This window comes from Lissotriton helveticus, chromosome 8 (assembly GCF_964261635.1).
Source record: "Lissotriton helveticus chromosome 8, aLisHel1.1, whole genome shotgun sequence".
In the NCBI taxonomy this organism is placed as follows: Eukaryota; Metazoa; Chordata; class Amphibia; order Caudata; family Salamandridae; genus Lissotriton; species Lissotriton helveticus.
The window spans coordinates 1,472,886,931-1,472,914,770 of NC_136069.1; the positions used below are offsets into that span (position 1 = coordinate 1,472,886,931).

The window sequence follows — 27,840 nt, forward strand, 5'->3', positions numbered from 1 at the left end:
TGCTCCCCAAGCTCTACCACTACACGAGTCTTAAGCACTGCACCACTGAAGTCCATGTAGCACCACTCCACTCCGACGCCTGTGGTCTGGATCGACATAGACTATTTGGAAACCGAATGGATGTTGGACAGCTTCTCCTTTATGAATCATGTCAGGTGGCCCCTGGCAGAGCAGGCAGTGGTCTACTGAACCACTGCCTGCTCCCTGAAGTCTTCCTAGATGGAAAACATTTTTAAAGCAGCACAAGTTCCACTAAAGAATACATGCTTCTTCTAAAAAAGGTTTCCTGTTTAGCAATGAAAACACAGGGATGGTGGTCTGCCACTCGTGGCAGGCCATCATTTCCAAGTTAGTGGCCAATCCCAAGGAGTTGTATATAGCAATATACCTAATTATTATATATTGGACAGGCTGTTCTGTGATGCCTTGTGACTTGAGATGTTGCAGTAGTACATAGGTCACAATGTCAAACTAGAGACTTGTTGCACAAATGTCACCCACTATTTGGGGCCTCTCTGTTAATACATCGGGTTCCCTGTTCCTAACTGCACGACAGCTAACCTGTACATAGAATCTCATGGGTGTTCAGAAATTAAGGTAGTGTGCATGGCCCACAACATCGACAATCTCAAATGGACTCTGCCAAAACCTCATTCACCAGAGTCCTTTGCCAATAGTCACAGCATCTGTGAGGTTTATCAGTAGCATTGGTGCAGTAACTCACATTTCTTGTGTTACAGTTAGCGCCACTGGAATTATGCAGCATATTGTGCCACATTTTATAATATTGTTACTTCATTTTTTAAGTAATTTTTACATTTGGTAACACTACCTGGGCTTTGGTTGAACCAGGTGAATACCCAAATATAGCAATTAGAAACAGAAAGGTTACCTGTCCACCTTTGCAAAGGGTCTTCCACTGTGCAGCAACATGTGTCACTATATTTTTAGGAACTTTGGAACTGAGCTAGAAACAACATTTTGTTTTGTTAAAATCTGCAGATTACGTGGCAGATGATGGATTATATGGCAAATGCGGCAAATATATCACTATGTGAAGATCGCCATGGCTGCACAATCGCATAATTCCAGTGGCCCTGGTTACAGCTCAATTTGAGTTCTTCGGAGAAGGAGCACATACATTTGGTAGCAGAGGGCTGCCATTATTTATTTCTTGCTCCGGAAGTATTTAAGTGTCCAGTTTCTACATAAAGCTTCATGTAGGTAATTAGCCTGTTAATAATCACTCTCAGTTCTTGCAGCTACCCACTGATCACCTACCATGAGTCCCGAGTCAGCGACCTTCACAGATATAACTCATTGAAACAGCAAAAGACACTCACACCCATGAAGCTCCACCCATGGGTAAAATTCACCACCAAGGTCTTCATCATGAGTGGCCCAGTGTTTGGGCCAAAATGTATCTGATCCGGTAAATTATCTGCTAGGTTGGAGTTTATCTGGTGCAATAAATAATACCAAATGTATGGTCTGTCCCCAATAATACAGGAAAAAATTGAGATTTTGGTGCTTTTGGCACCAAATTCTGCATGTCCCAAAAATTGCTAGACATTTTCCACCAGTACATTTGGGATGTTTGACCAGTCAAAATGTATCAAAGTAAATTGCGGGCGAGCGGTGTTGGCCAATAAGCTCATAATTCAGATATGTGCAGATACACTAGCTTTCACACACACTGGAATTATCCGACCCCCTCTTTATGAGGGCTCAAGTATCGCCTCATTGCTAAGCGGCCAATTTAAAATCACGTAACATAATATAAAATGTGTCAAAATAAAAAGCAAAAAAACTAAAACAAGTGTATTTACAAAAAAAAAGTTTTGAACATAAATGATCATGGAAATGAATGCATAAATTCTCTGGGGAAAAAAACTTAATTTTTCACAATTGACCTCTTCCAGGAATGTTGTCGTTTGCAATTCTAAAGAAAAACATAAGCACGTTTTTTTAGTATCTACAAAACAAATTAAAGTTGCCCACAACAGACTGCAAATTCATGGGCTCTGGAATAAAAGAATGTGCTAGTGAAGCCGATGCCAGGCAAAGTCAGTCATTACAAAACTGCTCAATGTTAATTGGAGCCAGGGGCCTTTTCTCGTAATACCTCATTTAACTTCACTCAACCGTATCCTCCGTGTTTATTTATCCAAAACAAATACTAATTTTGTGATTAAGGCGTCTCTGCTCTGCATCTGATCTCAAAGAATTATTGCCACCTGCAGGACACTTGAATTGAAGCCATATGCCTGACCTTGGGAAGCCCTCGTGGGAAAGTCATTAACTAAATGACAATGTACAGAAGTAACAACTTGTGCACAATTATGTTCAGTTTTACTCTTCAAAAGATTTCTACGGAATTTAGGAAGACAACCTTGATGGTCATTTAACAAGGATGAAAAGAAGCCTACATATGAGTAAATTCCTTAGCATATATTGTACATTATGTATTTAAATAGCATGTAGTCTGAGAAATGGAGATTTAAAACACCCCTAACCATCTCCCCAAATTGATTTAAAGGCACCACGTGTCTCTAATAGTCAACTTGCACTACGCAACAAATGCAAAAGAGTGTTGTTCAGAAATATTTATGGAAGGGCTATCATATCTGCGTTTTCCGACCCCAGTTCGAGGTCTCACATTATTGGTTTAGTTGTTGAAATTACTATTTACTCAAAAGTCATCCTAATTCTAAGTGAACATTTGTGCAAAAGTTACAGCAAAAAATAAGAATACAGAAGAAGATCAAAAGAAATATTTTGAAGAGAGACAATGGATGTAAATGATTAACAGGCGACCTCAACTGTGTACATAAAAGTGTCTTCATAGAAAGGTGCTGTTTGCACAAAAGGTGACCTTATGGAACCTACAGACATGCAATTGAAGACTAAGGGGGTCATTAGGATGACGGGCACCCTATCGGGAAACGGGACCGCCCACCATAAGAGCGGGGGTCCCGTGGGGGCAATTAGGCTCCGCCTGCCACAGTGGCGGCGCATTCTGCATTCCTGTCATTGTGGCAGGCGGTGCACTCAGCACCGCGCTGTGCCTGCCATGTTGTGCATGGAACTGCTGGAGAGTACCGTGGTCCGCCGCGGTCCCCCTGCCATAGTAATATTGCGGGGGGAATTGGATGGCGGGTGGGGTCGGATCACAGGCGGATCGCCACCGCCATGCGGGCGGTGGCGATCTGCCCGTGATCCTAATGGGCCCCTAAGTGGGGATTATCCAAGAGTAGTGATGGGGAAGGGAGACACTACAGCTGTTAGAGGAGTTATCCTTCTCACACAGGGATTTTTAATGGTAGGAATGATCATGGTGACTTTGGAACAAGTTCACAAACATGGCAAACAGAACATTTGAAGAGTTGGAGACTAAATGTTCAAATATGAGAAGGGTAATGGCTTTAACCAACTGATGAGCAGATGGGATGTAGAAGGTATATTTTTATTTTTATTTTACAGAGTTTTATATAGCGCAAACTTGACCCGAATCGGTTATCAGAGCGCCTTTACATAGCACCGGTTGCATTACATGAGGACACATTAATTTTTTTTGTGAGGTTTGGGGAGATTAGGTGATTTGCCCAGAATCACAGGATGTTCAGCGTCATTGCCGAGACTCGAACCCAGTTCCCCAGATTCGACGTCAACCACCCTAGCCGTTCGGCCAACTCCTCTCCTGATGTGTATGATGTGTTTGCTGCCAAAATGAAATGTGTAAGCTCCTAAGTAGAGGAGGGATGTTAGTCATAGAGGAGGTGGGGGACAAAGGGCCTCATTTATGAGGCCTAGTGTCACTTTGACGCCGCCGGTGCGTCATTTTTGTGACGCACCAGTGGCGTCAGGTATAATGTATGCAAGGGGGGCGTATTGACACAAGGAGGGTGGTGGAAGTGACACAGTGAAATCTATGAGATTTCATTGCGTCACTTTTAGGACACCGTTGCGTCAAAATCTTGCGCCTGCCTAATAGCAGGCGTAAGACTGACGCAGGCCCTTTCACATGGGCTTGCCCCATGTGAAAGGACGCATTGCTGGAGTTGTGTCACTTTTGTGACACACTCCAGCAATGCGTCACTTTTGCGCTTAAAGATACGTCAGAAATATGTAAATGTACATGTATTTATACAGCGCAAATCACCGACACGGTATCTAAGCGCTTGCTTAGGGAACCCGTCCTGGTATTCCCCTGTGAGAAACCCCGGCAGGGTGTCCACAAGGTGAAAGCCAGGCATCCCGCCGCGAGGGGCCGTAGTGCAGATTAAGCAAGCTATTACCCAGAGTCGCAGAGTGTGACCCCGTGAGTCGAGTAGGCACCGGAGCGAGAATTGTCGAATCCGTGGAATTTTTGAGCCCGAGACCCGCCGAGGCGGGGAATCGAACCCTGGTCCACGGTCGATCTCAGCTTCCGGGTCTGCCGCCTCTAACCACTGAGCCACGCTTCTCCACTGCCACTGACGTATCTGTAACTCCTTGCGACATGATGCGTCATACATTAAATATGACGCATCAGGAATGTCGCAAGGAGTGCGCACTGAGAAGTGACGCATCGCTGCTTTCACGCAGCGATGCATCATCTCTCATAAATGAGGCCCAAAGTGAGGGAGAAGTTGAAAAGAAGTAGGTGGGTGGGTCTGAGCAAGGTTGTGAGTGGAATTCTGATATTTAAGGTTTTAGACATGAAAAGGTGGCAATGAAATTTGCAGGCACCTGGGAGCATGGATGTCAATTCACCAAAAGGCCAGAGATAGAGGAAGTGACATTATTCACCTTTAGACTGTAGAGACATCACAGGAAGGCATATCATATGACAGTAATCCCTGATGATATTGGAAGGGCGAGATTTTGATCGATACCTTATCACTATTGATCTAAACCCCGATCTGGTCGACTGAACCTTTGTTGCCTGTCATTGAAGGAAGAAAGTGCCTCTCTCCCCAAGTTAGTTCACCCAATAAAGGACCCCGCTCCAAAAGATCACAAACAACTTCTAGCTTTCAAAAGTTTATTGTAAGGATAGGATAAGCTGCAAATACAGACATCTCAGAATGAGATTCACGAGATACACAGGTCCAACTACATACATGTGCTCTCTGAAAGCCCTCAGACGAGCAACGGAAATTACTAACACAAGTTCTAAGAATAATAAAGCTATCAGCATTGACGCATATCTCTCCTTCATTTAAGTTGGAGGAAAACACACAGGTTAGGCTGTCCCTACCCTGCTCTAGATGGTATCCCTACTTAACCAAATCCCAACCTAACAAAGGTGTCAGCAGTGAATGACCCCCAAGGGAAGTCACTCACTCTAAGTCTCTTGGTGAAAACCTATAGTTCTCCAGTCATAACCCCTCTCTGCCTACCCATCCGCTCTCTAAAGGGTCCTCAGGTATCTGCTCTAACTCCACCCAGGGGTGCTGTCCCTAATACAAAACAGTCAACAACATTTGAGACGCCCCTCGTGAGACGCCCCTCACGTGGTGTAGCTTCTGGCTTTTTCCATGCTGCTTTGTATTGGGCCTCATACGTTGGAGTTGACCTTGCTTCTCAGACTCTTCTCCGGCCCGCTGATACCCCTTAAACATTCCAGAACCCTCCTCCATGTCTGGGCCGTCTACTGAACAGACCTCTATTCATATTATTTATAATCGGATTCCCCCTTTCTCTTGCAGACAGACATCTGCAGCCAAGAACCCAACTCTCATAGACTTCCAAAAAGGTTTGCAACATTTCTCGGCCCAGACATGTACGTGTAAATCAATGTTAAAACATTTCAGGCCTACAGCATTTCTCATAATGATTATAACATTCAACTTCTTCATTAATTAAAGCATGTTAATACTCTTATTCTATTATTCAGTAAACACATCTATAAATCATGGCCCATTAATGCAATGACCAAAACATTAGTTCAATCTATGTCGTGAAAAGAAACACCTTCCCCTTCCCTTCTAGCTCTGGCCCTGAGGCCTACCACATTCTGCGTTTAACCACATGCCATCTTACATTTTAACAGCTACACGACATGGATTCAGGAATAATCACATCTAATAAAATCATATAGTGTCACACATTTCTGTATTAGTTCCACTTCTACTTAAATCTCTACATTAGCTATACATTCAGAATATAATTGCAGATACTACTAGCACTCATGGCATTTCTCCTCATGATTTGTGCTTACTACAGGTAAGTGTGATGCACTCATACATTTAGGTCAGTTTGCGCTCTCTCAGTTCCCCCCTTTGATGACCTCTCGGGGTCATCACTAACATTTAAACTGCAGTTATTGCTGGCATAACTTGTCTCTGCGCTTCCAGAGCCCTCAGACTCCGGTACTGATTATCTTGTATGGCAGCCAATCTCTGCAGCTGCTCTCTTTGGGCCCTTTCTGACCTTCTTGCTCTGTACCATTTGAATACCCTCACCAATCCCCACAATATAATCCCACAGATCAATATTATGATGATAGGTTTTAGCATATACCACACAAAGCTTTTGCCTAAGGTGGAGATCCACCCTCCAACTTCACTCATTCCGTGGCCCACCTTTTCCCAGACATTTTCTCTACTCAAGTCTTCGATCTCCTTGTGAATATCAGTTATGTTCCTAATAACTTTCTCAAGGGGCTTCGAATTGTCTGGAATGTAAGTACAACATTCCTGGACCTTCAAAGCCTTACAGACTCCGCCCTCTTTTGCTAGTAGGACATCTAACGCAAGACGGTTCTGAAGAACCATAGCCCTTATCGATTGCATCTCTCCTTCTACCAGCATTAAGGACTGAGCAGTGCTGGCAGACAACCTGTCGACGACTGTTGCCAGTCGTCTAATTTTAACATCATTAAGGATTACTCCCAAAAGAGGGAACATAGCTCCAAAGACATCTCCAACCATTTCTGCATCTCCTATATCCCTCCTTCCCCTCGATGATGTCTTGCCCTCGATGATCACTAAGTCTTGTGCATGATATATTTTGGGGAAGACAATTGCTAGGTAACATGATCCATACCAGTTGTCAGGTAGTCTCACGTAGGCATTTCTTCCACATACAAAATACACATTTGGAATCACTTGCATTCCCTTCAGGAAATCTTTAGTATAGTACTCTATATTGAAAGCATGTTCACAGTCGACTTCTCCCACGTATACATTTTCATAATACGTTTTGGCTCGGTGAAGACATAGCTTTCCTCTCTGCGTCTTATCTAAAGCTATTGGACCACTACTACCCTTTCTCTTGTGTGCCTTCTCTTCCTCGGTCCAATCTGTTTTCCATTGTCCTGATTTTTTCAAAATCTTTTGTCTCCTGTAACGATCATCCACCTGCCCTATGAACTTCTTCTCGACTTCTGACACCTTGCATGTCAGGTTATTTCTACGGGCATGTGAAGTATCTAAGGTAATCCAAGGAATGAAGAACTTAGCCAGTCTGTCTTCACTCTTCCAGTAGTCCCATTTGTTCATCTGCTTATAATTTGGGACTTCTGGCAACACTGAATCATAGTTGGAGAAATAGTATTCAAAACTATCTCTCTCATAAAATATACTAAGCAATAAGCTACATGTAATGCCATATGTCAGCGGGAGGTGATGATATCTAATGCCTTCATCTACAGACGCCGGCAACTGCATGCAGACGTAACAGTCCTTAACCTCCATGGCATCCACGTATTCATATAAGAGTTTAGCATAAGCATTTGACCTAAAGTCTCCTTGGGACTCATCTACGTGTAATCTGCGGGCTTCTGCAGCTAATAACGCTTTCTTTTGAGTGTTTTCCCTTTTCTCACCAACAACAGTGGGTGTAAGCGTTTCTACAGATTTCACATCAGTTACCTTCGCCTCTTCCTCATGTCCCTTTACATAAGAAATTGTTACCACTAAAGCTATTAATATTATCACTCCTACTATTAGTGTACCTATTATACATTTAGCTCTGCGGTTCTGGGTGCCGGCTTCCATTTCGTCAGACAATATGGCTCTCTCTTATCTTGGCACAAAGTTCCTTTCTTCTCGTTCCTTTACAGTCTCTTTTTACTCCTTTTGTCTTTAGAATCCACACAACTGGAAGCTGACAACCTTTTTCGCAAAAGTCCTTTAACAGTTCAATAAAGACAACCCTAGCCCTTCTCCATCAACTCAAGGGAAGGTCCCTAATATTCTCTGCTTCCTGGGCGCTAGGTAATCTTCTTTTTCTGCTCGCTTTATTTACAAAGTCCTTTAAGCATCTACTATCAGGTTTGTACCTGCAGCTTCGATAGCAAAGTTCAGTATTTCCAAACGAAGATTGTGCTCTTCATGGGCTGTTATCGTTGTACCAAAGTCGGGGAATTGCAATTCTGAAAGAAACATATGTTTTAACTTGCTGAGGCGGGGAGGTCTGGGGAGCATGAATGTTAGTGACCCTTCTTGTTCGACTCCGGGTACCAACAGTCGTATTTCCACGGTGACGATGGGCTCAGAACTGGACACCACCACCGCTCGGATCCTCCCTGTCTCCTGTTTCACAGACATTTGTCGCCAGATATGTCCACTCAGGTGTGGAGTATCTTCTGTTAGGCACACGCACTCTTCTTGACCTTCTTCGGTCCGGTGCTTCAGCGCCCTGAACACCTTCTTCCGGGTCTGAGTCTTCTGATATCGGAGGAAGGGTTATCTCTGGAGTTGACCTCAGGCTAGAGCTCCTTCTTTGCGGCCAATTAGCTTCTCCACGTGCCCTTCTACTCCGTCTCCTTCTTGTCTGTTCTCGCTCTCTGTCAGACCTGTCAGTGTCTGACTCGTACTCCCAGCTACTTTCTCCTTCTGTAGCGTCGTCTGTTTCGCTGTTGTACTGACCGTCCTCAGCTTGGTCAGACTCGTTCCCTGCTTCCGCTGGCACCTCTTCAGCTTGACTAGCCCCCTCTATGGCTTCTCGGTCCTCTGCTGGACGTCTATCCGAGAGAGGAGCTGTTTCTTCCCGAGGTGCTGGAACCCTTCGCGTATGTGACGCGTGGATCCAATTGGGCAGGCCTCCCACCTTCACAGCCGTATTCGCAATCAAGATGATCTGGAAGGGCCCACGCCAACGAACATCCAAGCAGCTTCTTCTCACATGTTTTTTCACCAGGACCCAGTCCCCAGGATACAGGTCATGGCACGGGCCCTGGCACGATGGAACCTCGGCAGCCTGCACCTGAAGGGACACAGAATGAATGGCGTCAGACAGCCCCTTACAATAGTCCAGGATCATATCATCTGTGATATTTAACAGTGCAGTCGTTGGGACAGATGGCAGCCTCATTGCTCTCCCCATTAACACCTCATGTGGTGACAACCCCGTTCTTCTGTCTGGGGTACTACGAAGGCTCATGAGGACCAATGGCAGGGCGTCAGGCCAACTCAGGGTCGTTGAGGAGCACACTTTTGCAATTCGGGCTTTGATCGTGCCATTGATCTGCTCCACAATTCCTGAGGCTTCTGGTCGGTAACTGCAATGCAACTTCTGATCGATATTCAGAGCTGCACAAATCATCTTCACAAGCTCGCTATTGAAATGCGTTCCCCTATCTGATTCCAAAGAGGCCGGCACCCCGAAGCGCGGAATGAGTTCCCTAAGCAGTAACTTGGCCACTGTGAGGGTGTCGCACCTACGTGTAGGGTATGCCTCAACCCATCTGGAGAATACACAAACAACCACCAGGACATAGCGAAGGCGGTTGCATCTCGGCATTTCAATGAAATCTATCTGCATTCGATTGAATGGACCTCCAGACCTTCCTATGTGACTCAGTGCAACTGGTGTTCTTTTCCCTACGTTCAGCTGCTGACAGGTCACACAACGCTGGCACACTGCTTCTGCTGCTATTCTAAACTTAGGATTGTACCAAGTCTGTCTAAACACTCTCAGCATAGCGTCTCTCCCTAGGTGTACGGGACCATGTATGAGTCTGGCCATTGGGCTCACCATCTCATTTGGCAACACTGCTCTGCCGTCTGCTGAGACCCAAAAATGGGACTCACCCACTACACATCCTGCCTTTTCCCATGTTTCTTTTTCAAAATCAGGAGCATTTTCTTGCATGTTTGCCAGTTCGTCCCAAGTATCAACAGTTTCCAATATCATGGCTAATTCAGTCCTTACATTTATTCCACCTACTTCCACCTCTGTGAAAGAGTACCCTTGTTCTGCGCAATACCGCGCGACTTCGTCGGCATATCTATTGCCTTTCGAGACGAAGTCCTCATTTCTGGTATGTGCGGTGCACTTTACAACTGCGATACCTGCTGGCCATTGCAACGCCTCTAACAACAGGCGCACAAACTCTCCATTGCGAATGGGAGAGCCTGAAGAGGTCATGAACCCTCTTTGAGACCATAACTGCCCGTAATCATGAACCACCCCATAACCATATTGGCTGTCGGTGTATATGGTGACTCGAATTTGATTGCTTGCCAAGCAAGCACGTGTCAAGGCAATAATCTCGGCTACCTGAGCGGAGTGTACTCCTTCCAGGCACCCAGCTTCCACAACTCCAGTAATTGTACAAACAGCGTAAGCTGCTCTCAACTGCCCAACTTCGTCTCTTACACATGAGCCATCGACAAAGAAAATTTCATCTGGGTCAGTCAGTGGCTCATCTACGATGTCGGGTCTGGGTTTGGTGCATAGTTCAGTCACATCGAGGCAGTCATGGTCTGTACATTCATCATCATCCTCGATATCATTTGGGAGTGGCATCAAGGTGGCAGGGTTCAAAACAGAGCATCTCTTGAGGGTCACATTCTCTGCAGCAAGAATAACTTGCTCATAGCGCGTGAGCCTGCTGTTGGTCAGATGCTGTGTTTTGGTCCTGGTCATCAACAGTTCAACAGAATGGGGCACGCACACCTCTAACGGGTGCCCCATGACGATATTTTCACATCTCTCAATGCTGACACCCGTTGCAGCAACGGATTTGAGACATCCGGGCAACGCTGCGGCTACTGGGTCTAAAGTAGCCGAGAAATAAGCAACTGGTCTACGGGCATTCCCATGGATTTGGACTAACACAGACAACGCGCAACCTTCTCTCTCACAACAGTAAAGCAAAAATGGTTTATTGTAATCAGGCATTCCCAATGCCGGAGCACGACACAGGTCCTCTCGCAGCTGTAGGAATGCCATCAAACAGTCTTTGTCCCATGGTACCGGATCGCTCACCTCCTTATGCGTCAGTTTTTGCAAGGGCTTTGCTTTCAGTGAAAAGTTCGCGATCCACTGTCGGCAATAACCCACCATCCCTAGGAACATCCTGACCTCTCTCTGTGTCTTAGGCGCATTCATTTTCATGATCGCCTCTATCCTGTCTGGTGACACCTTTCGTTTGCCTTTCTCTATTCTGTGTCCCAAGTACTGCACTTCTGTCAGGCAGTACTGCAACTTTCCCGGGGACACCTTGTGCCCATTGGCAGCTAGGTGATTTAACAAAGCAATAGAGTCCTCCCTGCAAGCTTCTTCTGTTTCTGACGCCACAAGGAGGTCGTCTATGTACTGGACCAGAACTGACTTCTGGGGCAGCACTAGACTTTCAAGATTTTTCTTCAAAAGCTGGTTAAAGATCGATGGGCTCTCTGTATACCCCTGAGGAATACGACACCATGTTAGGACGCGACCTTCCAGCTTAAATGCGAAAAGAAAATGGCTTTCTTCGTCCAGAGGGATCGAAAAGAAAGCCTGACAAAGATCAATCACAGTGAACCACTCAGCTTGGAATGGAATCTGAAACAGTATCACTGATGGATTCGGTACCACTGGACAACACGAAACGACTATGTTATTAATCTTTCGAAGGTCCTGTACTATCCGGAATTTCCCATTTGGTTTCTGCAGACCCATAATCGGGGAGTTGCATGGACTACCCACGATTTCTTTCAGTATTCCCTGTTTAATCATGGACTCGATCACGGGTTTTATGCCTGCAATCGTTTCTGGAGTCAATTTATATTGGGGTGTTCTTGGGAACTCAGCATGCGGTTTCACTACAATTTTCACTGGGTCCACCCCTTTGACCAATCCAATCTCTTCCCCAGTGAAGTCCCATACTTCTGGTGCCACTGTCTCTCTCAAGTCCCAGGGGAGCTCATCTACTGTCAAAGTAGGGTACAGCTCCACGCATATTCTTGAGTTTGCAACTTTGAAATCTGCGTCATCATCATTGGTCAATACCTCCACTCCCTGAGGTGTACAGTATATTGTACAATTCAATTTACACAACAGGTCTCTGCCTAGCAGACACACAGGACTTGAATCGCAAACCGCAAACTGGTGCTCATCGCTGTACTTCCCTATTTTCACCTGTACTGGTTCTGTCAATTGGCTGGTTATTCTCCTGTTTGCGACCCCCACCACTTGTATGGTCTCTCCAGACATGGGCAGGTCTGGAACTGCAGCTGATCTGATCGTGGATCTAGTGGCTCCTGTGTCCACCAGAAAGGTCGTGGGGCACCCTGCTACTTCTGCTTCGACATAGGGTCCCCTCTGGTCCACCTCCAAGGCTGCCCCGAGGGTGCAGTCTTCTCTTTCCACTCTCTGTCCGGTTAATGGGTCCACATAATAGCACTCTTCTCCTTCTACAAACAGGGGCATCTGTCTATAGGTCTTACCCATAGTCCCTACTCGAGGAGGTTGCGAGAACTGGGCTCGGGGAGGAGCCCCCCCCCCTTTTAGCACCTTTCCCTGGTATGGCGTCACCCCTCTCGTAGGCGCTCTCTGGACCTCTTCCTCCTCTTCCTCTTGTTCTCCTATCTCTACATTGTAGGGACACTCGCGTTTCCAATGCCCCACCTCGTTACACTGGTGGCACCTAGTCGTTTTCTTCAAGGCAGCTATGTCTATTCTGGGTCTAAAGGTGGAACTCTCCTCATTGCCCTTGTTCTGACTGTACTGCTTCTTTCCTCCTGTACCTATTCCTTGCTGCTGTTGCTGCTGTCCCCCCTTTCCTGCTGCCTGCATCTGTACCACCATCAACTTTTCTTTTAGTTTCCTAGCCTTGGAGTCTATCTCATCACAGCAGTACCTGGCATACCTCAGTATTTCGTCTAGGGGTTTATTTTGCCAACAAATCGAGTGTTGCTGAATCATTAAACTAATATCCGGTCTCAGTCCCAGGACGAACTTGGACACGAATTGCCCTATGTCTTTTGGATCCATTACATCCAGGCCGCTATACTGTTTAAACGCCTTCAGCAATCTCTCGTAATATTCGTGGACGGTCTCTTTGGGTTCCTGTCTGGTTCGGTCTATTCTGACCCAATCTATGTCTTGCATTGGCACTTTCTCTTTCAGCCAAGTCATCACTCTCTCGAATTTTGCCATCACAATCTCGGACGGCCCATTAGTCTTAGCATCTCTCTCCGGCTCCGTTGTGGGCCACTCAGCGCTAACCTTGCATGCTGTCCACAGATCTCCTGGCACTACAATGTCAAACAGCGTGTTCAGATCTATCCATAGGACCTTTGAGATTTTTACAAATCTCTCAACTTGCTTGTACCACTCCACTGGGCTTTCCCGCAATTTGGGGAAGGAGGTGGTAAAAGCAGCTAAATCTCCCCTACTCCAAGGGACATGCACATAGTTCCCATTGGCGACTTCACGCAAAGGGTATGCTTCTATTCCCTGCAGCCTTCCTGGTGTCATACCAAGCGTGCTTCTCCTGACGGTCCCTTTCTTGGACCACCTCTCTTCCCACTTATCTAGTGCCCTCCATGTCCTTATTCCAGTGATCAGTTCCCTTATGTGCGTTTTCAGCCCAATCGTTCTCCTCTCATCTAGGTCTCGATCTGTGTAATGTAGCCTGTGGTTACCCTGTAATGCTTTGGTTCTTGACAGGTCCACCATATATTTGCCTGCTAGTTCGACTAACTTCTCATGGGTTGCTCTCGCTTTTCGAGTGATGTCCTTTGCCATATACAATATTTCATCCTGCTCATACATTTCTATTCTTTCTAAAGGCAGGGTACCATCTATCATGTCATCCAGGTCTGACCTTAAGCTGGCGACATCGAGTCTCTTAGCTTTTATCTCAGCTCGCAATATGTCTTTCGAAGGGGGCTCACTGGTCTCCCTACCATCCCAACTCCGAGCTCTACGTTTGGGCTCGGGAGAGTTAATGAGTGCTCTCCCTTGCTCCCATCTCTCCAGGTCCCATGCTCGGCCATCCGATCTTGGAAGGTGATGGAACACGGGCCTGTTACCCCCACTCTCTCCTGCTTCTCTCCTTTCTCCGTACGCCTCTCTGTTATTTTCCCTCTGGTCGCTACTCTCCCTTTGCCTAGTATCGCTCAGTATCCGATGCGATCCTTCCTGGTTCCCCATATTCCCTGGGCTGCTCTCATTTCCGTCATCACAGGGACTATGGTGCGACCTCTCACAACTCCCATTCAGTTCTCTGGTGCCGGGCACACAGTGTGGACACTTAAAGCTGTTTCTGTACTCTTGCGCTCTCCTCTCCCCTTCACTGAGTATTGGGCACGCCACCCCTCCACTCCCGGGGCCCCCGTTTTCCAGGTCTGTTCTATCTCCACTCCGGGCCCAATGGGTGACTCCCCTACTATCTCTCTCTCTACAGTCCCACTCCGGGCTGCTCTCCCCAGCCCCGCAGTGAGTCCGAGCTCTGCTGTCCTGACTTTCCCTTTCAGCTTCTGCAGCTATGATGCTCTTGTGAGCCTCCACTGCCTCATCCCACTTCTTCATGTACTCATTTAGCTCTTGAAAGGATTTTCGTCCAGATCCCCTCAGATCCACTGGCCATCTAGGGCCCCCAGGGTCCCCTCCTGGATCCCCTGCTGTGTGCATCGGGGTGCTCCATTCTCTTGGTATCGGCATCTGACTTGGGGAATTAATCGTATCGTTCCTCCTTGCCGTCCCTGCTCTTTCTCTGTCCTTCCGTACCCGTTCTTCCCCTCTTGCTCTCTCTTGGTCATATATCGATATTATAGGACCTATGGTAACAGGTACCTGTAGTGCATCTGGTAATCCGTAGGATGTGGCGCACTCCGTTTCCGGCGCTCTTTGTACCACAAACCTCCCGACTACCTGTTGCACCTGACTAGGCTGGGACAGCTCTTTCTTTGCCTCGGGATCCCACTCTGAACTGGGAAGCGGTCTATGCTCTCCTGCATTGCCCCCCTTTTCTCTTTCACTATGCTCGACCTCTCCCCCTGCTCTATTATACGGGGGTGGCCTGTCTGTCAATAATCTGTTTATCAGGCTGTCCTCTGTTTCGCTCTCATCATCTTCTTCTAGGGGGCTTTTATTTCCGGGCACCTCTAACACTGGGTACAGTTTATTTACTTCCATGTTATGCACTCTCCATCTTTTAGCATCCGCATCCCACCTGGCATCCTGCACTGCCCTTACCGATCGTTTCACCCTTTCTTGTCGTCTGTTCATATTCTTTTCATGCGCTGCCCTAATCCATGCATCAAGGGCTTCAAACTGGGTCGGTCTAGGCAAGGGTCTCATTGAGGTCATGACTGATTTTAATCGATGTAACACCTCTAATCTGAACGTCCCGTACTTCGGGAACGTCAGTTCCTCATTTCCTTCTGTGATCTTACTCCACTCTGATATCCAAAGGATCGTATGCAACCCAACATTCACTGCCATGTAACGAGCCGGCGTACCCTCCGGCGGGGCTTCTTCCCCTTCATACGATCCCCGCTTCTCTTTTTTAAACACCGCTCTCAACCATTTAAAACACTTCATAATTATGCGCACAATATCCAGCCTCGCTACTCTGTTTACTTCCTGATGACAATCCACCAATCCTGTCGCGGCTTTGCTAACTTGGCCTATCGCAGCGCGGTCTTTCTCCGGTCGGCCAATCACAGAGCGACACCTTCTGACGTCTTTGCTAGCTGGCCTATCACAGCGCGGTCTTTCTCCTGTCGGCCAATCACGTCGCGACACTTCCTGACGTCACTTTTCTCCGCTTCGCAGCAGCACCCCTCCTTTCTCAACTCGTCTCCCGGTCATGCATGCGTCCCATTCATACACCGAAAAATGACTACTTCCGACCAAGCGGTCACTTCCCTCGACTGTACGTCCACAGTCTATATGTAATTGTCAACACAACTGACGAAATGTCTATCGTCTCTCTGATAGGTTGCTTACACACACAGTAACCTCCGACCAGCGTCCGTTACTCACGCACTCACTCTTACGTTCCCCCTATCTCGGTCTTTCGGGTGATCAATGGTACCTCATGACCCCCTTCACACTATTTGACAATTACTCTGGGTGTCCGATACACCCGAACCACTTAAGCTCTCACTTAAGATTTCCACCGGTTGCGCGCGCTCACAACCTGTTCCACAGTCACTCTACAGACATTCAACTCCGCCAGACATTACAACATAGATACAATACAAAAACACCGCAATCTAACACGCATGACCCTTTATACTCACTCTCGACCGATACTGCTGCTTTTTCTGTCTCACGTCATCCGGATCTTCTTCAGCGGGCGGTTCTTCCGATCATCGATTTCTAGGGGCCTTGGGGTAAGCTAACCTGGCCTAGGTCACCGTCCTCAAGAAGGCAACCATCCTCTATAGCTACCAACTGGAAGGGCGAGATTTTGATCGATACCTTATCACTATTGATCTAAACCCCGATCTGGTCGACTGAACCTTTGTTGCCTGTCATTGAAGGAAGAAAGTGCCTCTCTCCCCAAGTTAGTTCACCCAATAAAGGACCCCGCTCCAAAAGATCACAAACAACTTCTAGCTTTCAAAAGTTTATTGTAAGGATAGGATAAGCTGCAAATACAGACATCTCAGAATGAGATTCACGAGATACACAGGTCCAACTACATACATGTGCTCTCTGAAAGCCCTCAGACGAGCAACGGAAATTACTAACACAAGTTCTAAGAATAATAAAGCTATCAGCATTGACGCATATCTCTCCTTCATTTAAGTTGGAGGAAAACACACAGGTTAGGCTGTCCCTACCCTGCTCTAGATGGTATCCCTACTTAACCAAATCCCAACCTAACAAAGGTGTCAGCAGTGAATGACCCCCAAGGGAAGTCACTCACTCTAAGTCTCTTGGTGAAAACCTATAGTTCTCCAGTCATAACCCCTCTCTGCCTACCCATCCGCTCTCTAAAGGGTCCTCAGGTATCTGCTCTAACTCCACCCAGGGGTGCTGTCCCTAATACAAAACAGTCAACAACATTTGAGACGCCCCTCGTGAGACGCCCCTCACGTGGTGTAGCTTCTGGCTTTTTCCATGCTGCTTTGTATTGGGCCTCATACGTTGGAGTTGACCTTGCTTCTCAGACTCTTCTCCGGCCCGCTGATACCCCTTAAACATTCCAGAACCCTCCTCCATGTCTGGGCCGTCTACTGAACAGACCTCTATTCATATTATTTATAATCGGATTCCCCCTTTCTCTTGCAGACAGACATCTGCAGCCAAGAACCCAACTCTCATAGACTTCCAAAAAGGTTTGCAACATTTCTCGGCCCAGACATGTACGTGTAAATCAATGTTAAAACATTTCAGGCCTACAGCATTTCTCATAATGATTATAACATTCAACTTCTTCATTAATTAAAGCATGTTAATACTCTTATTCTATTATTCAGTAAACACATCTATAAATCATGGCCCATTAATGCAATGACCAAAACATTAGTTCAATCTATGTCGTGAAAAGAAACACCTTCCCCTTCCCTTCTAGCTCTGGCCCTGAGGCCTACCACATTCTGCGTTTAACCACATGCCATCTTACATTTTAACAGCTACACGACATGGATTCAGGAATAATCACATCTAATAAAATCATATAGTGTCACACATTTCTGTATTAGTTCCACTTCTACTTAAATCTCTACATTAGCTATACATTCAGAATATAATTGCAGATACTACTAGCACTCATGGCATTTCTCCTCATGATTTGTGCTTACTACAGGTAAGTGTGATGCACTCATACATTTAGGTCAGTTTGCGCTCTCTCAATATCACAATAGTTGACATTTCTGAAGTTTCATAATTACTGAATGAGCAATGTAACAACAAAACACAAATGTCTATTTTAGATGTAATTAGATTAGCGTGCTGACGTGAACTTTGAATGTGGGGGACATACTGCATTACTTGCTTTAAATTGTAGCAAATGGTTGAAGCAAGTGAGAAAATGAAAAATAAAATAATCAATAGCACATTTCAATGCACTTTTTTCACAAACATTTGTTAAAATCCCAACGGCTCTGAAAGAGCACTCTCTACATATTCAAGACCTTTCATGGTGTGCTAAGCCAATGAAGCATGATACTCCCCAGGAGTTGATTGACCTCATCAGCATTACAAAAATGTTCTATTGTGCCCCTTTCTTTCCAAATGTACCTCCATTGTGCCAGTGCCAGTATTTTGTCATAGTTACCCGATATGCCCTGGGTGCACCCTTATGCCAAAAATTACATATACAATACCAGTTACGAAATTTTGCATTTATAATCATTTATATTCCAAGGGTGACCTTATTGCAAAATTTACATTTACTATGTCAGGGCCAACAATTTGTCATTGTAGGATGTTATTCTATGCCTCACTCTCAGGCACTCATTTTACCTCTCATTAATTCTTACCCTGACCCACTCATAATTTTTCACTCAAACTCAATTGCTTTCTTATCCTCATTCCCTCATTCTCACTTATTCTCACTGGCATGGATTTTCACTCATTAATTCACACTCATTAACTCACATACACTCCTGCTCTCACTTAACAATTGATCCTCACTTTAACTTTCACAGATTAACAATTATTCTCACTCACCCTGATTTACATTCTCACTCACATTTGCACTCAGTTACAGTTACTCACTCTCACTCATTCTCTCATACATTATCTAATGCTCCCTCACACTAATTTATTCTCTCTGGCCCACTCCCACTCACCTGCGGTCACCCTTAATTTCACTCAGCGATTCTCAATCGCCCGGACTCACTCATATTCACTTACAGACATTCAATATCATTAATTTGCACTCACTACATGCCACTGACTGACACTCAATCCATTTCACTCACACATAGAGACACTCTTACACGTACACATGTTGACTTTGCTACCTGCTCTGCTGTTTTGGCCTGCTTCCTGCTGCTCCTTTCCTGTGAGTGAGAAGGTCTGGCCCTGATGTCTACATCCTTGAACTCAAGTTTCTCCAAGGGATTGTTCTCTGAAGTCTCAGGGTCACAAAAGACGTCTTGCAACTCTGCTGGTGCTGCTGGACTCTCGCATCTGTGGGTCTTACCCTTGCCTGAGGTGCCACCTCCAGTCCTGGGCTTCAGGAGTGGGTTCTGTAGCTGTTTTCTGCAAAAATCGATGCAGTGACACCATTGTACCAATCAGACCGAACGCAGTGTCCTCCGATGCTAACACATTGCCAATTCAATGACGACACAGGTCTCGACCATGAGTTTTGATGATGGAGCACAGCTCCGAAGACGGTGCTACGAGGCTCGACTCTGATGCAGCCCCGACCATTTGACACCGGCTGCGAGGTTCAACTTCAACACATCGACACGACTGTGTGAATCGGAACTGATGCAAGGAGTCCTCGACCTCGGCCCTGCATGGATCCTATACCAGGCCTGCCCTCCATTGCGATCGGCCTGAAGTTTGGATTTACCCCGGTCTCACATGACCTTTAGCGCTATTGACTTCTAAGCGCTGATTTGGATGCATTCTTTAAAAATTCATATCTCAAGTTCTACTAATTGAATTTTTGCCATTCTGGTCTTGTTTTACTCAGATAACTATTCTCTATTGTTCTAAACTGGGTGGGGTCCTTTTCTGTTGTCTTCACTATGTTACTGTAATTTAAGAAATACTTTATACATTGCCACTTAAGTTAAGCCTGGCTGCTCAGTGCCAAGCTACCAGGTGGGTGGGGGGCACAGGTTAATTTAGGGTGTGTATATGACCTACCCTGACTAGGATTCTGGTCCCTCCTTGGACAGGGTGCACACCTCTGTCAACTAGAGACCCAGGGCCTCACTTTTGAGGCTTCTAACAGCACGTTTGCAATACTAGATTGTCACTTTTTTATCCTCACAATGTGCCACAGAATATTTACAAGGTCACGCAAATAAATCGACGTGGCGTGGCTTTTCATGGCCTTGTAAATATTCTGCAGCACCCATACAAAGAGGAAAACACCTCTCATGATTGTTTTTGTGCCGGAAGGTGTCCCTTCCGGTACAAAAGCAATCACTTCTACAACGCAGACACCCTTGCTTGCACCATGGCGCAAGGGGGCCTGCGTTGGCGCATGGCAGCACATTTTGCCTCAGCACGGGGGAAAAGGACATGTATTATTTATTACGTATATTTTTTATTGTGATGTATGTAAAAAACCACTGTATTCACTTCCCCTGTTTTCCGCCATTGTGTAAAAACTACTTTTGGAAGTGTATTTGACCTGTTTTGGATCACTAACTCTTAAAAATATGATTTTTCAATATAACAATTGACACCATTCATTTAGTTAAATTTGTTTGTTTTTGGGAAATCAGTGTTGTGATTTACTGTATCAATGATTGGAGTCCTACCATCTGTGAGGACAAAGTAAGAAATGTTTTAAGTTCCTTTCGTGGCACAACCACTGCTCGTATAACGTACCCATCCCCAGGTTTTGCATGTGACTGGGTTACCCCATTGGTATTATCGTATCTTGTAGATACGGAGCATTATTCCCCTGTTCTTTTGATGCAGGGCATCGCAGCATGATTCCTTGTGACAATGCCCTGCGTCAAATCCTCAGAAATGAGGCCCCCAATTTCTAACAATGTGGTAACAGAATAGATAATGGCTATAGAGCACCCAGTTTGGCTGTGAACAACAGCAACAGTTATCATTGTCATTCAGGTCTCCAAATAAATGTGCATTTCTGAGTAGCCTGAAAGGGAAACAACCTTTACAATGCAACTTTTACAACGCACTACCATTACAACGAAAGTTTTACAACGCAACATCCATTACATCGCATGCCATTACAACGCAACCATTACAACGCATACCACTACAACGCCTGTCATTACAACGCATACCATTACAACGCATAACATTACAACTCATAGTACCCTTACACTATCCAACACTTACCCTACTGTTGCACCCCCTGGAGTTAGAATAGTAATTGTTACCCCTACACTATCCAACACTTATCCTACTGTTGCACCCCCTGGAGTTAGAATAGTAATTTTTACCCCTACACTATCCTACACTTACCCTACTGTTGCACTCCCCTGGAGTTAGAATAGTCATTTTTACCCCTACACTATCCAATACTTACCATACATGCAATGCAATGTTATGCGTTGTAATGGTATGCGTTGTAAAGGTAGTATGTGTTGTAATGGAATGCGTTGTAAAGTTAGTTTTTAAAAATTCTTTGTAATGGCATGGGTTGTAATGGAATGCATTGTAATGGATGTTGCGTTAAAAAAAATGTGTTGTAAAGGTATGCGTTATAAAAGTATGCGTTGTAATGTCATACATCCGCCTGTAAACAAGAAGAGTGCTCTCTATGAAGAAGAGTGATAATGACCTCTAGCAAGGTCTACACCTGCAGGAGACACAAGACTAGAAAACATTTAAATTTCCTTAGCACTGGTATGTACACAATACAGAGACTCATAATGTTAAGAAATCAGTGCCTTAGATATGTTTTCAGACATTTCTAGCTAAGTTTATGGTGGTTGAAATAGGAGTGCCCAGGCTGCCGTGCCTTAAAAGGTTCCATGTGTAGTGCAGTATAAATAGGCACGATAGGGATGGCGTGAAAGGCTGGTGGTGCACCATCACAACTGCCAGAAGGCAAAGCAAGTATTTTTGGAAAGGAGTGTAAACAATCTCTCCAAACTTAGCACAAGTTCCACTTTGAGGACAGAACTGAATACCACAATTGATAGGTGTCTTATGACAATGTATAAGCATATGCCAGTATTTTAATATAGAACATAATTATCCAAAACAGTGACAGACTGGGTTTCAGTTGAGTACTACGGCGTTACCAGGCATCAAAATGAAACAGCAAGCCATGTCCATTTAAATGTCAAAAATCAAAGAGAAAAGTGTAGCTCTGTTTCAAGACATACATCTAAAAACAGAGCTTCATATGAGCAGGTGATTGCTGTTGGGGGCCACGAATACTTATTTTTGGGGACAAGCATTTATTTTTTTGCATCATGTATTTACTGTGAGTAAGAGAGGGAAAACACACAAATTAGAAAGATGAAAAACCGTCACAAAGAGAGAATGTAGGAACATGCCAGAGTGAGATAAAGGTGTAGGGAGTATTTGCTAGAGGATTAAAGAGAAATGAGGTGGATTTAAACTACCAGCATTGGTATTTGATGCACTGATGTTTAATTGCACTGGCTGCAGGATTCTGAACAAAGTTTTATCACCGGCACTCTTTCTTTTACAAATTAAGCACTGGTCTAAAAGGGATAAACAACAGAAAAGAGAACTGTATAGATTGCTGATATTTTAAGTCAATACACAAATAGAAAAGATACATCTGCTCCTGCTTTGGAATTCCTGGGGTGCTTCACCCAGTGCATAGCTCAGAAGGGCTCTAGGAAGAAAACAACTGTTTCCAGACTGCGCTTAGACAGGAAGGACAAAAAAAGGCACACTTATTTGAGCTATACAAGGCCTGTATAGACGTGGGTAGGATTAATGCATCCCAGAGTATCTGGTAGTGGGATTCTTAAAATATACTAAAATAACCTCAATCTGTAAGCCTCTGGTGAGTTCCTGGCATGATATGTGACCCATGACTCACCAAGCACTTTGCTTTGCCCAAGGTCTCAAACAGGCACGGCAAGTGCAGGTAAGAGAAGTGGGGCAGGGTGGTGGGTTGAGGGGGAATTCAACATACAACTTACATTTTAAAAAAACAAAAACCATGGGTTTTTTTTTTTTTTTTTTTACTTTCCTTGGTTGTTGTATGTCAAATCCCCATCCCCACCATGCTTCCCACCACCGCTCTTACCTGCACGGGCCGCGCCTGGTCTCAATAGGTATTTTGTGCTTTCTCTGAATTCATGGGCAGTAATAGCACTCAATCTTCTGTGCACTTTCATCTGGCTTTGTAGAATGATTTTCAACAGGAACGTAGATACGTGTTATTGTAGGGACAAATAGATCACTCCAATGGATCTGCAATATAAGGCTCTTGTGGTAAAATCAAGGATAGGATCCTCTATCAAAATAGCATTCAACTGTTTCATCAGTAGGCTCTGCACCTTCTCTGCTGCCTTCTTTCGTCTTCTATTTCTTTGCGGCCAGACTTCTAAAATACCTCAAAGCTAGTGAGGCTTCAACAAGTTCCTCTACTGAACCTCATTGTATTGTATTGTATTGTATGTATACTTGTATAGCGCGGTCCTGTCACCCCAAGGGCATCCTGGCGCTTGAAATCAACGTTAACACCACATACGCTGCTCAGAAAACCCTGGGGAGAAGATGGGTTTTCAGGGCTTTTCTAAACGGGAAGAAGTCCCTTTGGCTTCTTAGGGACAGTGGCAGGGAGTTCCAGAGCTTGGCCGCTGCGACACTGAACGAACGGCCACCCATCCTCACTCTCTGGAATCTCGGTTCCACAAGCAGATGAGCCGAAGAAGAGCGTAAGGACCGCGGAGGAGAGTACCAAACAAACATATTCTGCAATGGAACTGGGCCTTGTCCATGCACCGCCCTAAACACTAAACATGCAGCCTTGTAACAGACGCGTAGGTGCACAGGCAGCCAGTGTAGATCTCGTAGGGCTGCTGCTGAAGAGCTATGATTAGGGCGGGAAAGAGCCAGCTTGGCGGCCAAGTTCTGCACCCGTTGCAACTTCCCCAGCAGTGTTTTTGGAGCCTCCAGAAGTAGCGCATTACAATAGTCAAGACGACTCAAGATGGTGCCGCGCACTACTTCAGGCCTGGCCTGCTCGGGGAGAAGGGGCAGAACTTTACGCAGCATACGTAGCAGCATCATGCACGAGGATGTGGTCTTGTTCACGTACATATCCAGCTGCAAGTTGGGGCCGAAAATCACCCCCAGGTTGCGTGCCGACTCAGCAGCTGACACAATCTCGGGGAAGGTCGGGGGCCAGAAGTTCTCCGGGAGTTCACGAGAAATCCGGTCCGTAGAACAATACAACACCTCGGTCTTTGTACTATTAAACTGCAAGGAGTTGGACCGGAGCCAATCCGCTGTGGCAGACATGCATCGGTGGAAAGCCTCCAGCGGTACCGCGTCCTTCCCTTCCAGCGAAAAGACCAACTGGGTGTCATCAGCATAATTAAATGCGGAGATGCCAAATGATTTAATTAGTTGGACCAAAGGGCGGAGGTAAAGGTTAAAGAGTATAGGGCTGATGGCCAAGCCCTGAGGTACCCCCTGCCCTACTCTCCGTACCTCCGAGCTGAAAGGAGGCAACACCACCACCTGCTGCCGATTGTTCAAATAAGAGACCAACCAGTCCCTTGCACATGCCGTGACCCCGCACTCCTCCAGCCTCCTGATGAGGGTACGATGGCAGACCGTGTCAAACGCGGCCGACATGTCGAGCAGCACCAAAAAGGCTGTCCGCCCACTGTCGACCCGCGAACGTAAGTTGTCAAGCACGTTCACCAGCGCAGATTCCGTCCCGTGTGCTGGGCGAAAACCAAACTGTGCCTCATCGAACCAGATGTTTTCTTCCAGGAAGCCAGACAGAGAACGGGTCACTAACTTCTCCATGATCTTAATGGGGAAGGGGAGCAAGGAGATCGGTCTGTAATTAGACAAGCAGGCGGGGTCCATGGTGGATTTCTTAAGGAGAGGAGACACCGCTGCCAGTTTCCAGCACTCCGGAACCGTTGCGGTGTCAAACGACTGGAGGCAGATGGAATACAAAGGCTGGAAGAGTTCGTCCTGAAACACTTTCCAAAATTTTGGTGGCAGTGGATCAAGAGGGGAACCAGATGATACCATTTGTGCCACACTACAAAACTCCTCAAAGGAGGGGGTAGGGAAATGGCTCAGCTGGGGTCGACTGGGCACAGCGTCCGGAGCTCCCAAACTGAGGGCATGTCCACTCGGCTGGGGTCGACTGGACGAAGTGTCCGGAGCTCCCAAGCCAGAGACAGGCCCGCTCCGCCGGGGTTGACTGGCTGAGACGTCCGGAGCTCCCAGACTAAAAGCATGACCACTCAGCTGGGGTCGACTGGATGAGACCGCCGGAGCTCCCGAGCTAAGAGCACGGCCATTCGGCTGGGGTCGACTAGGTGACACGTCCGGAGCTCCCAAACTTAGAGGCTGTTGCCTCTCTGCAGGTGGAGGTAACAAGACACAGATGAAAACACAACACCTGTATCATGGGATTCCCCTCCACAGAACAACAACCACTTTTACAATACAAGAGATAATGGCGGATTTGGTAAGATGTACCATTTTTGCATCTATTCCTCAGTCACCACATCATTTCAATAAGAGATATACATGTGGAATTTTGTTATGTTTACTATCTAAGGTTACACTTTGATGGCAATTGATTCCTGAACTGGTGGTACTCAGAGGAAGGCTGAACCTGCCATGCGTTGCACGTATATTTCTCAGCTCCTCAATAAACGCATATCAATCCACATTTGTTGAGTGTCCTTCCCAAAAATAAAGGTGATGAATCCCATTCACACAGGTTCAATATGCCCACAGAAGATGCATTTTTAAAATTATTTATTTTGAGACAAATATTACATATAATCAACTTACATTAAAGTATGCCTTCCCGGAATTGCATCTCCAGCATCACTCATTAAAATATAAATCAATTGTGTGACCAAGCTCACACAGTACAAGGTATCAGTGGTACTGATATGCCCACATATGCAATGTTCTCCAAAGTGTGCCCAATTCCCTCTAGAATGAAGGACACTATTTCACAAAACTGAGTAAGTCCAGGAATCTCCTAGAGCATTCAAGCAATCATGACTATCGATTGAGTTGCACACTTCATCTCACAGATCATCTCTTTTGACAACAACGATGAGGTGCCAAGTTTGGCAACTGTCTTTTCACTTCTCTTTGAGTTCCCATGATAACTAGAGCCACTCTAAAGGTAATATTCCATAAGATTGGCCCTTTCTAGAGTTTATACTTGGGACAACATGTGGATGCATGGTCACAAGACCCCTGCCATTGTTATAGAGAGGGATCCAGAATTTCCATGAAAATGTGTCTACTGTGTGTCATGACCACACTCCTGAAATAGTGTACTTTCTAAGGACCATTTGAGTAAGATGGCTCAGACAAAAACACACATCTGAACAGCAGATCTCCTGATGCAATAAACTGGCAAATATAATGTTTCTTAAGGAAACTGACAGAGAAGGAAAATAAAGCACATGGCCCGGGGTGAAGCCCTTGAGCCATATAACTCAGGTTGCCAAATACTGCCTATTTATGTTAACTAGCTCAAATGCATGAACTTAATTCAGCAATTAAATCTCAAGAGTAAGAAAAGGCTATTTTCTACACAGTTAAAATCTCTTCAAATGAGCCCTAAAACACAGCTGCCAGCTACTGTAAAATGGGATGCTTTGTTGTCTTTATTGTTAGTTCTCAGCTACAAGACAGAACATGAGCTCTCTGTTACAAGAGGTATTGTTAACTTAGAGTCGGCTTAGAGCCCGCCCATTACTTAACCATTGGTTGGCTTTATTGTCACTCTCATGTGTTTGCGTTTTATTTCTTAGCATGTGTCAGCTTCCCTTCCTCTTCTTCAGTTTGTCCCTCCCCTGGAGCATGGATGCATTACAGGGACCTTACATTGATTGTTTTTTCAGGCGCTACCTTTTTGTTGTTGTTTAGGCACTCTATGTGAGTGCATTAGTTTTCCAGCTGTTTCCCTAGTGCGCTTCTCTCAACTCTCTGTGCTACTCTCTCTCGCCCCGCTGGTTCTCCTTCAGTACCCTCTGTGATGTGCTTGGCCTTGTGTGCTCCCCTGTCTACATTGCTTTTCCGCCTGGGTACGTCCGCCCCCTCCAAGCTCCAAATGAACTCTCTCTCACCCATTTGCTTTTCTCCCCCCACTCCATGCTTCTTTTCCTCTCACCTGTTTGCTACCCCGGCGCCCTTTGGGTTTCTTCCTTACACCTGTTCCCTATGTGTTGCTTACAAACTCCTGTGTTGCTGCAGCCCCCTGAGCCTACTGTGTTGCTTCCGCGCCCTTGCACATGCTTTACCCCACCTGCTTTACCCCTATGTGTTGCTTGCACGTACCCATGCTTCTGTTGTTCCCACACCTGCTTTCCAAAATAAAGTCCAGTTGTGAACTTTTTTCTTTGAATTTGCCGTTCCGAGTTGGATTGGCAAATGAAAAGAAAAACAAGCAATCGCATTCTGGGCCAGTTTGTTTCCAGTGAGTTAACCGTGCGAACATGACCTATGGATTCAATCCTCCCTTTCTAATAAAAAATGTAAGGCTAAATATCCGGCATCTATATTTAAAAAAAAATCATCTAAATAAAATAGAATTAGGGCAATCATACATTTTGATATTGCATACAGTCAGCAATCTCTGAATAGTCAGCATTCAACATTGCATAGCATTCAATCAGATCCAAATATATTTATACTTCACCTTATATTAACAGTATACATTAGTATTGCAACCTGCCACCACCATGCGCACAACACAGCAGGAAAGCTGCATGCTTGACTAAGCACTGCCCCCCCAAAATCACATCCTTATTTTCTCAGAAACCTATAAAATAAATTCAGTCAGAACAAGTTATCTTAGAGATG

The 27,840-nt window shown here is 45.6% G+C and overlaps 1 protein-coding gene across 2 annotated transcripts in view; it reads right to left on the reverse strand.

Moving 5' to 3' along the window:
* The window catches only part of FAT3 (FAT atypical cadherin 3), a 741,111-nt gene that overhangs the window by 515,389 nt on the left and 197,882 nt on the right, over nt 1-27,840 (reverse strand). The gene's annotated exons all lie outside the window — the stretch shown is intronic.